General features: G+C 41.9%; 1 protein-coding gene across 2 annotated transcripts in view; it reads left to right on the top strand.

Annotated features, from left to right (window-relative positions):
• The window catches only part of botv (exostosin like glycosyltransferase 3), a 42,325-nt gene that overhangs the window by 20,461 nt on the left and 7,757 nt on the right, over window positions 1-14,107 (top strand). Inside the window, exon 15 of one of the 2 annotated variants that reach the window (XM_019041570.2) lies at window positions 1,513-1,722. The exons of the other annotated variant lie outside the window; for it this stretch is intronic. The gene's annotated coding sequence lies outside the window, so the exon portion shown is untranslated. Of the gene's footprint in view, window positions 1-1,512; window positions 1,723-14,107 lie in introns of those variants that run through there. 2 annotated transcript variants of the gene reach the window in all.

The raw sequence follows: 14,107 nt of genomic DNA, 5'->3' as shown, positions 1-14,107 counted from the left end.
GTATGCAATTAGAAGGGAAAAAATAGATTCAGCCTCCCTGGATCAGTTGTTGGATTACTCTAGCTAAATAGGAAAAAACATAACTTCCCTCAATCTTAAAAACTAAGGGAATATTAAATACAAAACAAAATTATATTAACGAATTTTGGTATGTAACGTCAGAACATAACATAATATGAGTAATTTACCTGAAACGCTACAGCTCAAGGGACCTAAGGAGACTCCTTAAGATTCGGGCATGCACTTATGATTCTCTGCTGTTAGGAGAAACATGGGGGGGGGGGGGGGCGAACTTTCCACCACTTGAGGTAGGACAGGAGGCCTCAAATCCTCAATAATAAATGCTTGGCAGAGCTTAACGACGCTAATATCAAATGTATTAAAATGCACTAAGATGTTCTGGGATAGTTAAAAGTTGATGAAGTAATATTGGCAAACCTGGCCTGAGGAAAACACTTTAAGCTGAAGGCTGCTCCGGCCGCCAAACTGGGTGGTCAATCGCTTCCTAAAACTGGAGTCGGTTAGAAGAGCGAGGGGAAACTGAGATACACAAACACAGTACACAAGTTTACAGAGGCCACTCGAGTTTATTCTCAACACGCAAGATAAAAACCCAAACAAAGAGGGCACGATACTTAATCATTAAAACAATTGACTTGGGCTAGAGTAGCTTAACATGAGTTAGGTTCCACATTAAGAACAACAATACCTCGACCCTCCGCCAAAAACTTAAAGTCTCTCCACTTCGAAATTTTGGAAACTACAACCCAAAACACACGAAACACACGAAGTAATCTACACCAATCAACACACTCCGGGCGAGGCCAAATTTACGGGGGGGGGGGAAAACGGGAACGGCACCGAGTCTCAACGATATAGGGTAACCGCTTCGGGCGTACGTAATTTTTCGTTTCATACCGTCACCTTAAATTTTTGTTTATTAGATTATCAATATATTTTGGTGCAAATACATAGTACCAGTATGAGTTAAACATGGGTAAAAAAAATAAAAACCTACCGGTTACCAAATAGTAAGAAACTTTTTAGTGCAAAACTCATGTTTACGTTTTCCAAATGGCTTAGTGAGCATGTCCGCGGGCATGTATTCGGTGGGCATGTATAGAAGCTCAATTTTCTTCTCATTTACCATTTGTCTTACAAAATGATGCCTCGTGTCTATGTGTTTTGTCCTACCGTGGCTAGCATTATTTTGCGCTATTTTTTGGGCGCCTTGATTGTCATCATACAAAACGATTCGAATTTTTATTGCCTCGGTGAAAATTTCCTTATAAAAATAATGGATAAACACTGCCTCATGGGTCAGATGAAGAAGACTGCCTTCCTGTCCGTCCCCATAGAGCTCCTCCAGGCGAGTCCACATCTCGTTGGCTGTCATTGTCCCTGTCCTCAGAAGTGGTTTGATACTTTTGTGCAAAGTTGAAAAAATGACTCGTCGACCCATGGCGTCCTTCTTGATCCATGTTGTCAAATTTTCTTTGTCCGTGTCCGCAGGTTTTGGTACATTGCCCTCCACGATGTGAAAAATGATATGAGCTTCCATGTAGATCTGGACTTCAAATTTCCATTCTGCAAAGTTCTTCTTTCCTTCTAGCTTTGCAATCGATGCAAACGACATAAAATCTCGTGAATTTTCCATTGTGCCGTTGATACACAATTAAAAAAAAATAAAACAAATTGTCCGCTGAAAATTTTTCGGAGTGAAAATGAGCGACCGCACTATTGTAGGGGTTGCGGGGGGGGGGGGGGGGGGGGAGAACGAGCCAAACACACGACTTCAGCTAGACCAGGAACCTCGCTCCACCCAGATCCAAAACGCAACTAACTGCGGAAAGTTGCCCGGGGCGGTGTCCGCTTTCTAAGCCGGAAAACCCGACGATTGATCGATCAGCAATTTTGGCCGAACAATCGTCTCTTTTTCGGGCTGAAGACGGCCACGATCGGACATTCTTTCCGCTAAATTCGATGCAAAGACAAGTCACATCATGCAATCCTCAGCATTTGCACGGGTGTGATGCCCGCGCGACCCACTTTCAGCCTGCCTCTGGCTTGCCGTGCGTCGCCCGAGCACACCACCGACGACGCACTGGAGCTTTCCACCAAAGTTGGTTGGAGGGTGTTTGATGGGGTTTCCAGAATCTTTCGCTGAAAGATCCTGGAAACCACCACACTATGATCCCTAAAAATGTATGACCTATGTAAAATATTGCACAAATACCGTGCCCTCAAAAAAATGTTTGCACAATTACCGTGCCCGCACAAATGCCGTGCCCTTAAAAAAATTTTTGCACAAATACCGTGCCCTCAAGAAAATGTCGCACAAATACCGTGCCCTCAAAAATTACCGCATGTTTCACGCATTTAATGCTCCGCTAAAACTCCGCAGTTGAAAACACAAGTTTACTCGCCTCCTAGACGCGTCGCGCAGCCCGCACTTCCCGTTCGAGCTTTCTGCATTTTTTCAATGAATAATATATAACTATTAAAACGAATAGTAGCCCGAAGAGAGCATAATGTGCTAAATCATGCACATCAAAATCATTTCGGATTTCGATTGTATTGTCATCTCCGAACAGTGGCCAACTCATTTTTTTTTTTTTTTTTTTTTTTTGGATAAAAATAAAACACTTTTGCAATGCCTCTAAAACTACTCTCCGAATGACCTCCGAATGCTCAACCCCAGATCCCTGTCATACCCACAAACCTTGGCTTTTAAGCGTGGAGAAGCGAGATGGCAATAATCCAACATTGGTTCTAGGTTTAGGTACACTTTAATCCTTCAAGAATAACGTAGCACCTCGACAAAACTGCAAATAGCTTCAACTTAACACTACAACTTAACAACTTCAACTTAAAACACTAAGGCCCGGATCGCGGGTCAGTGACGGCACGACTTCCGTTACTATATAGACCTCAGAACTTAAGAGATAGACTTAGACTTGAGATAGAACTTAAGACTTTAAGGGTTAGTACCACTTAGGCCAGTGGCGCTAAAGGGAGTTTCAAGACCGGCCTGTCATGTTACTGGATGCGGATCATGCTCTATATGGGAGATAAGGGACGATAAGGTACAACTCCGTATCTATAGGTACATAGATATATGTATTGAGCTACTCACATGCTAACAGAATACTCTATAGAGAGAGAGATGCTGTAAAGGCTTCGACGTTGGTAGGGGGAAGGGCTATGCGAGATACTCCCATAGATAATAACCTGGCGAGACGCTCAGCTAGGTTAAGGGGGGGAATCCCGCGAGATGCTCGCAGAATATGTCTGATATGAAGAAGTGATTGCCAGTCAACTTCTCTATCAGAACCCGCTCTAGCATGGATGCTGCTGTCTTTATATATAGCGCTTTGAGACGCACGACCGCCTAAGATGAAGCAAGAATGTAAACACACTCTTGCGTCACCTTAGTCGACCGGTCATCGACACATCTCTATGACTCGCCAACACACCATGACAGGCCGGAAGGAGGGGAGTGCCCGTGGTGACTTTAGCCCGTTGACGCGGTGAACGGTACGAGGAGACTGAGGACCGCGCCTTTCGCCTAGTTTTTCCGGGCCTCCACAGTGGGCCCACGGCGTCCTTTCCCACGGGAAGATGCATCCCCAAATCTGCTGACCCAAGGAACTTGTGAGCAGACCCGCGGACGCATCTCCGGTGGAGCGGGGCTAAAACTACTATGGGGGGGGGGGGGGGGGGTTTGCAGAGCAGGGTGATGTGGGCTACTTTCACAACCCAACCGCTGAATGATAATCACACTATCAGCCCCCGCACGGTGCTGAAAGGATGTAGACTATGGGGGCGCCACCAGATAGGGAAGGTGTGCTGAGTCCCTATCAAGCTCAGATGGTAGAGCGTACAGACAATGGTATTTACCTCGTGAGAGATTGATGAGACTAGATGTAGTTGGAAGACCAAGGTTTATTGTCCAGCGCAACAAACAAGTGCGTAACAAACGAGGTTACAAGTTGGCGGGCGAATTGCTCCGGATTTCCGAACGGCGAATTGCTCGAGCGGCACAGGCTAGTATAACCGACTTGGCAGCGAAATCTGCGCACTGGCTAGAATAACTCTGGGAGGCCGGGAGGCTAACTTGGGTACAGTATCGGTGGTGGTGCGTTTAGCTACTCCTTCCTAAGCTGTGACCTGAGAGAGACTGACTTCACCCATTTTCCGGAGTTTTCAGCAAACCGCGGATGGAAGAGAGATGGCGTGGGTTCCCACGAGAAAACTCCAAGAAAACAGCCGAAGCTACAGAAAATAAGAAACAGCCGAAACAGCAGAAAATAAGAAAAAAACGAGGAGCGAGAAACTGGACTGATACTATAATAACTTAATATATTAGGGTAGGAAAATCCATTTTAAAGATTAGAAACATTTCACGCATACATTAGTTCAAAAATAAAATTTTCTCTCTGATTCTGTTATTTTTTATATTAATTATTTAACTCTTCATTTTTATACGTATAAAATCATGGTTTTCGTTCCGACGATAAAAATAAAATATAATCTTGCACTCCTGAATATTTAAATGTTTCCATGCAGAATTTAACTCTACAATTAAATTGGTATATATTTACAATGGAATGATATTTAATTAAATATCCGTCAGTGCAAAAAATTAATTAAATATCCGTCAGTGCAAAAAAAAGAAAATAATCTAGTGAAGAGATAGATGCACCAAGTCAAAGGAAATGTAAGCGTAAACTTATTTAATTTTGTTCTGTTGACCGAGGTATAACATTCTCGAAGACTAGAAAAAAAACTCATGCGTTTTAAATAATCCCGTGATCGAAATATCATTAATTCAATAGGATATAGTTCATACTACAAAATTATATTGAACTTCAAGTGATATCCAATCAAGGAGATTATTGCAGAGATAATTTTTCCGCAGGATAATTCGCCTTGACAAGGGGAATCAAGTCCGAACATATTACTTTCCACTTTTTACCATTAATTACAGTTAATATGCTTGCCATCAGAAATGAATTTGATAAATTAATATTCGTCCAATTCCCAAATGAATGGACTTATACCTGTGGGACTCTTAATTTGCCTCAAATCTAATTCTTGGTGTCGAGTAAGCTAGTAAATTTTCTCGAGCACCTTTCCGAAGCCTAATTTTGAGCGTCAAGAGATTGGAAATTTTTGCTGCGAATTTCACTTTCTATCTTCCTCCAGAGCCAAACCATTGGCATTATATTATGGCGGAGAGCCGGCCCCGACTCCATCTTGAATCCCCGTCGTTTACTAAACCAGAAGACTTGCACAGCCTGCCCCACTTTCTTGCAATGAGTCCATGCCTGCCATACGCTGTCCGCCGACATGTCCAATTCAACGTTCCAATCCACAGTGATCTTCCGCGCTGGCCCCATCTGAGCTGTTGTAAGCCCAAGGTACAGCTGGTCCTGGCGAAGCGTCTGCAAGCTGGGATTGACTGATTTGGATGACAGGACGAGCGATTCCAGGCTGGGCAGTGATGAATGGCAGATCATGCTGGAAATCGAGGTGGTTCTAAGGTGGATTGAGAGGTCCGAAGATGAGAGCTCCAAAGCCGGATGCAGAAGAGTGTCTACCCTGTTCCCGCAGCGCTTATGCTATTGGTACACTGCAATGCTGATTTAAAAGCACAACATGAATGAGAAAATTCCATCATGGTCCACGACACTATCTGATTTAGTTCCCGCAGCCAAAATCAAGGTTTCACTATTAACGTTTTTTTACTTCTTTGGAGAACCACTTTCCCATACTGTTTGCATCGCGTCAAAAGGTCTCCCAGAAAGACATATAATAGGAAAATTAAAACGCGCCCTTGAATTTCCTTTTCCGAAAACGTTTGTAGATTCGGAGCACAAACTTATCGTATTTCTCCTTTCTCTTTCTCTAACTGGGTTTGAAAATGGTACTTGAGATATTCATTCACTTCTTTATTAGGGATTTCTAGAGTATACGTGTATGTATCTCCATCCATTTTTACAGCATTAACACATGCAGTACTAGCCAGTAGACCCCAGTAAAATTCTTCGTGTTGAAACAAATCCGTGTAAACCAAATCTTCTTGGATCCTTTTTTTCAATGTACCGCCCAGAGAAATTGCTTTTACAACTGAAAATGGATTGAAAATGATTTTCATTATATCCATCACACCATTCGGCAAATTTGTCGTACGTCAATTGTGTGTTCTGTTTCCGCATTGATCCATTCTACTTCCGGTTCACGGATACAGCACGCTCTACTCTGTGCTTTAATTTCTTGGATGGATTACCGCAGAGTGTCCTGACATTCCATCTTCTTTCCCGCGCCAGATCCAAGTGTTGGAAGTATCGAGCTGCACATCGGTTGCGTGGCATCGATCTGAACCGCCGATCCTGTAAGGTTTGAGCGTTGTAAAGAACTGGCGGTGCTTGCATTTGTATTTGTTGCATGGGTAGAAATGGCACATATCTGTGCGGCACAACGGGGATTCGAGGTGGAACTGGAGGCCTGTTTTAGTGTCGCTTCGGCTTCTTTGCTTGGGATTTTAGTTTCCAGTGATTAACCGCTTTTTGTGGCAATTTTGGAGGGAAAATTTTGGAGGGGGAATTTTGGAGGGAAACAAAAACTTCTTGGATCCTTTTTTTCAATGTGCGCCCAGAGAGGAGGAAATGAATGTCCAGCATACCGCCACTGCCTGAATAATCAATTAACGTTTTGATCATCACCGCAGGACCGGAATGCCCCCAATACAGATCGAATTTGTTTTGAGAAATTGCTTTTACAACTGAAAATGGATGGAAAATGATTTCATTATATCCATCACACCATTCGGCAAATTTGTCGTACGTCAATTGTGTGTTCTGTTTCCGCATTGATCCATTCTACTTCCGGTTCACGGATACAGCACGCTCTACTCTGTGTTTTAATTTCTTGGATGGATTACCGCAGAGTGTCCTGACATTCCATCTTCTTTCCCGCGCCAGATCCAAGTGTTGGAAGTATCGAGCTGCACATCGGTTGCGTGGCATCGATCTGAACCGCCGATCCTGTAATGTTTGAGCGTTGTAAAGAACTGGCGGTGCTTGCATTTGTATTTGTTGCATGGGTAGAAATGGCACATATCTGTGCGGCACAACGGGGATTCGAGGTGGAACTGGAGGCCTGTTTTAGTGTCGCTTCGGCTTCTTTGCTTGGGATCTTAGTTTCCAGTGATTAATCGCTTTTTTGTGGCAATATTGGAGGGAAATAGTAAGATTTGGCAGAATAGCCGGCTCTGGGTCCCGCGAAGGCTTCCGCGGGAGCGTCTTCATGACTTTGAGCCGACGAGCCACGGGGGCTGGATTTGTCTTCCTCCGTGCTGTGGGATCAATAATATTTTCCAGTTCTGCCATTTCTTCCTCCAGTGATAGTTCTTTTTCCAAGTTGGCGTTGGTTATGTCCAGAATGTCCATAGTTGCTTTCGGGAGCAAATATTCATACATTTCTTTATTAGGGATTTCTAGAGTATACGTGTATGTACCACCATCCATTTTAACAGCAATTACACACCCGGCAATAGCCAGTAGACCCCAGTAAAATTCGAAAGGCCGATTTTGGCACACAAAACAGCGGACTTTTCGACTTTCTACCGTGCCGACCATACGAGTTTTACAAAATATACAACTATTAAAACGAATAGTAGCCCAAAGAGTCTTGACATAATTTTCAAAACTTTTGATATCATTTTTCTCTAAGCAATTGAAAGCGTCCACAAACTTATCGTATTTCTTCTTCTCTTTCTCTAACTGGGTTTGAAAATGGTACTTAAGATATTCATTCACTTCTTTATGAGGGATTTCTCGAGTATACGTATATGTATCTCCATCCATTTTTACAGCATTAACACATCATGGGTCTGAAGGCCGATTTTGCAAAAAAAAAAATGCGAACTTTTCGACTTTCGACCGTGCCGACCATACGAGGTTTTTGCTACCCCTTTTTTTGTCGTCGTATTGACGCCATATTGACGTCGTGCGGAATATCGAAATCATAATATATCGTGGAATGCTGTGCTCGAAATCCAAATTGAGCATCAGTGTTTAGATTTTGTTTTTTGAAAATTTCATCCAGACGTTTAATGTGAAGTTTTTCGAAGAGCTTTACTAAAACCGGCAATAATATTGGTAATTTTATTGGTATTTTACAAACCACACTCCGGGGAGTATGGTGTTAGTACCCGGCTAGGCCTCTACCACTTATAACGTGCTAGGCTCTCGAGCCAAGAACTAGCACATGGGGTCGCAGATGTCCACCAATCAGGGTCACCAGTCTGGTGACAATCGGATTTCATAAAAGAGGTACCAAACCGGACAACAGTAAGAATCCCGAACCGTTCGCCACTGTTTATACGTTGCCCACAGAATCTTTTTAGGATTCAGCGGCCCCCACACTTAAAATTCGGAAAAGAGCTTGCGCGAACAGGTATAAACACTAAAACACTAGGTTACTTAACACTAAAATTTTTACTGAAATAACACATGAACAATACAACACTGAAATAACTCTCTGAAATTTCTGCTGTTAATAGCTTATGATGGAAATGACTTAAGTTTGTTGCTTAAATTTAACTATCTAAAGCATTTTGAGCACAAAGAATTTTAAGAATACTCTCAAAGAATTTTTAGAATACTACTGAAATAACACATGAACAATGCAACACTGAAATAACTGGGAAATCTCTGCTGTTAATAGCTTATGATGGAAATGACTTCAGTTTGTTGCTTAAATCTAACTATCTAGAGCATTTTGAGGACAACATATCCGAGGCAGGCCAGAACGAATTTTCCACGATCAGTTGTGCCAAAAAGGCCACACCACCCCTCATAAGGATATACCCGTAAAATTTTTTCTCGTCCCGCTTCATATCTTAATTTTAGTACATTAATATTAGGAGGCTCCAGTTGAGCCCCTACAGACTGCTGGTGAACGTTGACAGGGACAGAAACGACGGGGTGACCACGGTTCCGGACTGGTGGCATTTTTAGTTGTTACACGAATAAACACGGTACACGGAAAAAAGAAGATAGCACAGAACTCGAATTATTTCGACATTTTATTGGTATTTTATAAACCACACTCAGGGAGTATGGTGTTAGTACCCGGCTAGGCCTCTGCCACTTACAACGTGCTAGGCTCTCGAGCCAAGAACTAGCACATGGGGTCGCAGATGTCCACCGTCAGGGTGAGATGATCTAGACAGGGATGAATCTAGGTGGATGGAAGAGCCCGGACACCTTAACTGAGATGGTCACCTACCTGTGATTCGATGGACGCCATATTTTGTGTCAGAACGGCATGCGATATATCGCATCAATTGGTTCCATTTTTTCAGCTACTCGTCATTTTTCTCCAATTTTGAGATCGCAATTCTGTTGTCTGGAGACTTAAGCACTTACCAATTTTAACAAAGAAATTCAATATAATAAAGGCGTGGTTTTTTCAGAGAGAAAACATCGCATTCGATACTGATATCGAAACTGTCCTCGAATGCGATATTTTCTCTCTAAAAAAACCACGCCTTTATTACGTTGAATTTCTATGTTGAAATTGGTAAGTGAGTGCTTAAGTCTCCTGACAACAGAATTGCGATCTCAAAATTGGAGAAAAATGACGAGTAGCTGAAAAATGGAACCAATTGATGCGATATATCGCATGCCGTTCTGACACAAAATATGGCGTCCATCGAATCACCTTAAGAGAAATATCCCAGGGTAAAGATAACTCCGCGGACTAAGATATGGCCCCTCGGTATATTGGTAAAAATATAACAACTCACTACAACCACCACACAGGTAACAAGCTACTAACAACAAAACTCACACACGTAAACACACAGAATTACAAAAGGGGAGGGGAGGTTTTTCTCACTGAGGAAGAGCCGTCGGGGACGAACCGTAGGACGGGGCTTTCGGCGGGAAGAGGGATCCTCGAGGACTCAATCTCTGGGATGAGACGTGGAGCAGGGTACTTTGAGGAGTCAAAGACTCGGGGTGAGGGGGGGGGGAAGACCGCTGGGACGATAAGAGAAGTCGGGGACGAACCGTTAGACAAAACTTCCGACCGGGGGTTACTCGGGGACTCGGACTGAGGGGCGAAACGCGAAGTCGAAAATTTGAGAGAAAATTTATCACCGTATCAATCCGGAATTTGACAGAAATATTGCACAAAATATTGAGAATAAGAATGAATGAAAAGTTCGTCGAATTTCTGGTATATCGCTGAAGTCCCCATACAGCTTGGTAATTAATTTGACAAATTCTCGATGCCAGTTTTTGGGGATTCTACTTCGGAGTGAATTTACCTCATTAATGAATCTTAAATTTTTAAGGTTACTAAGCATGATGCACTGCCATTTATTTTTGCGCTTCAATTTCTGCATATTGTTTGGCAAGAACATCCTCTCTCGAAAATTTGAGAGAAAATTTATCACCGTATCAATCCGGAATTTGACAGAAATATTGCACAAAATTTTGAGATTAAGAATGAATGAAAAGTTCGTCGAATTTCTGGTATATCGTTGAAGTCCCCATACAGCTTGGTAATTAGTTTTATGAATTCTCCGTGCCAGTTTTGGGGGATTCTATTTCGGAGTGAATTTACCTCATTAATGAATCTTACATTTTTGAGGTTACTAAGCATGATGGACTGTCATTTATCTTTGCGCTTCAATTTCTGCATATTGTGCGGCAGGAACATCCTCTCTCGAAAATTTGAGAGAAAATTTATCACCGTATTAATGCGGACTTTAACAAAAATTTGCACAAAATGTTGAGAATAAGAATGAATGAAAAGTTCGTCGAATTTCTGGTATATCGCTGAAGTCCCCATACAGCTTGGTAATTAATTTGACAAATTCTCGATGCCAGTTTTTGGGGATTCTACTTCGGAGTGAATTTACCTCATTAACGAATCTTAAATTTTTGAGGTTCCTAAGCATTATGCACTGCCATTTATCTCTGCGCTTCAATTCCTGCATATTTTTTGTTAGAAACATGCTTTCAAGCTCTTCTATCCGACTGCGCACCTCTAAAATCAGTTGACCTTTGATGAAAATACGCCTGAAGGGCTGAAAAAGCGTTATATGCTAACGCACGGGTCTAGGATGGTGAAGGTCCTCGATTTAGGCGCAGCGCACGCTTATGTAGACTTGCTGACGTCACAGGTGGTATAACGTGCTCAACCTTCGCGCCTAGAGCTGGCACAGAGGGTTCGCAGATGGGGGCGATGCCCACCAGACGGGGTAATGAACCTAGAAGAGGGGGAGGTTCTAGGGGGGTGTAAGAGCCCTGACTCCCTAACTAAGATGGTCACCTACCTTGACCTTGAGTAGTATCCTAGGGAAAGGAGGAACTCGCAGACAAGGGGGTGGCCGCTCGATATATTGCCGTAAGATATCAACAATTAAAATACTAACAGCAAAAGGTCACACACTACTATAACTTGTCACACAGACATCAACTTACTACGGTATACACACAGACCGTAAAGACTACAAACAGAATCACACTCCTACAAAGGGGGGGGGGGGGGGGTCACTTCACTGTCAACCGGAGCGGGGTACGAATCGCATTCGGGCAAACCGACAGGGGAGGCACAACGGAAATTTATTTCTATGTCAATATTTTGCTTCTCAAGACAAATTTCTAGGCTCTATACACCACCTCTGTTTAAAACCCACTTTCTCTAATCTTTTGTTTATCTACTGCAGCTAAAAGACACCCTCTATTTACTTCTTCCAATTTAGTGCTCCAACAACTTTGCGCTTTTCGTGTCCCTCGTCACAAGTAATAATATGTCATTGCCAACTTGCAGTTTGAAAATTAAACAGTAAGCCCTAAAAATATGTGTCCCAAATTAGGTATAGGTAAACTCAAGGTAGATAATAAAAAGACATTTTGTCTTTACAACATCAATTCTAACATTTATATAATAATTACAGTATTACTCTCCTTATACCCCTATCTTGGGGATACAGTATCTTAATAACACTAGAAATAAGTCTTACAATTAGTCTTAAGTCTAGTTTTTAATTATATTCTAATTACTGTATAAGTAGGTGAATGATCTTAAAAAAAAAAAAAAAAAAAAAAAAAAAACGCACGTCACACCCGCCAGGACTCCGAAATCCAGGAAAAACAACCGGCTGGGTCTCCGTGACCCGTGGTCGCTCGGTCGCCCCAGGAGGGGGGGGGGGGGTCTGGGAGTGCTGCGGGATACTGAATTGAGATGACAAAATGAGCGAGCTCACGCGCTATCTGACAACGGGCGTGTCTAGTGACGTAACCGAGCGATGTCACCGCCGGAAGTGATGAGCTGTGTCACACGGAAAAAAAAAGAATTGCTGATTCAGCAATTCAATTGCTAAAAGCAGTAAGTGCAATGTTTACAATGTAGATTTTACAACAAAAATGCTACTTTAACCACATTGTAAACTAATTTAACCAAAAAAATGCTACTTTAACCACATTGTAAAAAACTAATTTAACTACAAAAATGCTACTTTAACCACATTGTAAACTATAATTTAACCTCGGGGGTGGTTAAAGTAGCATTTTTGTGTTGTAAAATCTACATTGAAACATTGCACTCACTGCTTTTAGCAATTGAATTGCTGAATCAGCAATTTTTTTTTTTTCCGTGCATGAAAAGTCTCCGCGGGCCGACCGATTTTCCGGCGCGATACCAGCCCACGGCCTCCAAGACGCAAGGCCTCGATATTCCGCTATAGGTGGCGAGACGCTAAGTCCATGCGTGATTGGCTAGCTCTAATCTCTGTAGCGATTAGTCGCAAGTCTAGTTATAAAAAGTAATGGAGATGAACTGAATGATAGGGTGTAAAGAATATTTGGAATCGAAAAATGAACTTTTGTAAGACGGAAATATGAATGATAAATATTGAAAAGCGTTGACAACCCATTTTCCGGAGTTTTCAGCAAACCTCGGATGGAAGGTAGATGCCGTGGGTTCCCACGAGAAAGCTCCAAGAAAACCGGTGGATTTTGGCCACACGACACCAAATCCCAGATCCGCCGAACATCACCACAAGGTATATAATAGGACTGCATAATGAAAATTTATAAGAAAAAAATTGCATTTTGTGAACATTATCCCATTTCTCTGTGCATTCAGCTGCTATGAGCTTTATAAATTTCAGATTATTCCATGGGAAAATATTTGTCCATGCACAAAATGGTACTTCTACCCATTAAATCGGAAAAAAATGCATACAGCTAGAAATAATTTGTAATACTGTGCTTACTGTTTGTTTTTTTTTTTGTTTTGTTTTGTTTTGTTTTTTTTTTCAGCTGTAATAGGTACAAATTTACCGAAAAAAAATAGGGGAAAAAATTAATGCGTTTAACGTAATCCTTCCTCCAGAATTTGATAAGAATTGCAAAGAAAATTGTGGACACTCGTGCTACTGTATTTGAATCTTATCAAACCTGAGCGGAAAGGATACCGCAGAGAGAGAAAAAAATCGAAATATAACATATAAGCAAAAAGAAACTGAATTTGTAATGTTAAGGAACAAAAGAAATTCTCTGGTATTTACTTGCTTCTTACGAATTTCCGATTTAAGAAAAAAACTTCAGCAAGTTAAAAAATGTGTCATTCACAAAAAACTTTTCATTTCAAGATCCATCATTTACAATTTACAACTATATACAACGGGGAAAAAATTAATTTAAAACTTCAATATCGGAATCAGATTCCGCTTTTTCCTGTTCGTAGTGTGGTGTCGGTTTTTGTCCAAAGTTTACCACCAGCTTTTTGTTCTCTACTTTTATGAACTGATTAACTATTACTGTCACATTTTTGTCTTTATAACGCGCTCAGCTCTCGAGCCAAGCAGCTGAACACGTAGGGGATGGTCGCAGATGGGGGCGTCCACCAGAAAGGGAAAATCTAGAAAAGGGGGGATGATCTAGAGGGGATGTAAGAGCCCTTTCACTCTAAATGAATAGTCACCTACCTCGAGAATGTATCCTAGTATCCTAGGGAAAGGAGGAACACATAAACTAGGGGGTGGCCACTCTTGTATTGGGGTGTAATATACAACGATATA

Source organism: Bemisia tabaci, chromosome 3 (genome assembly GCF_918797505.1).
Source record: "Bemisia tabaci chromosome 3, PGI_BMITA_v3".
NCBI classification, from domain to species: domain Eukaryota; kingdom Metazoa; phylum Arthropoda; class Insecta; order Hemiptera; family Aleyrodidae; genus Bemisia; species Bemisia tabaci.
The sequence above is the reverse complement of the archived record's forward strand: the minus strand, read 5'-3'. Positions and strand labels throughout refer to the sequence as shown.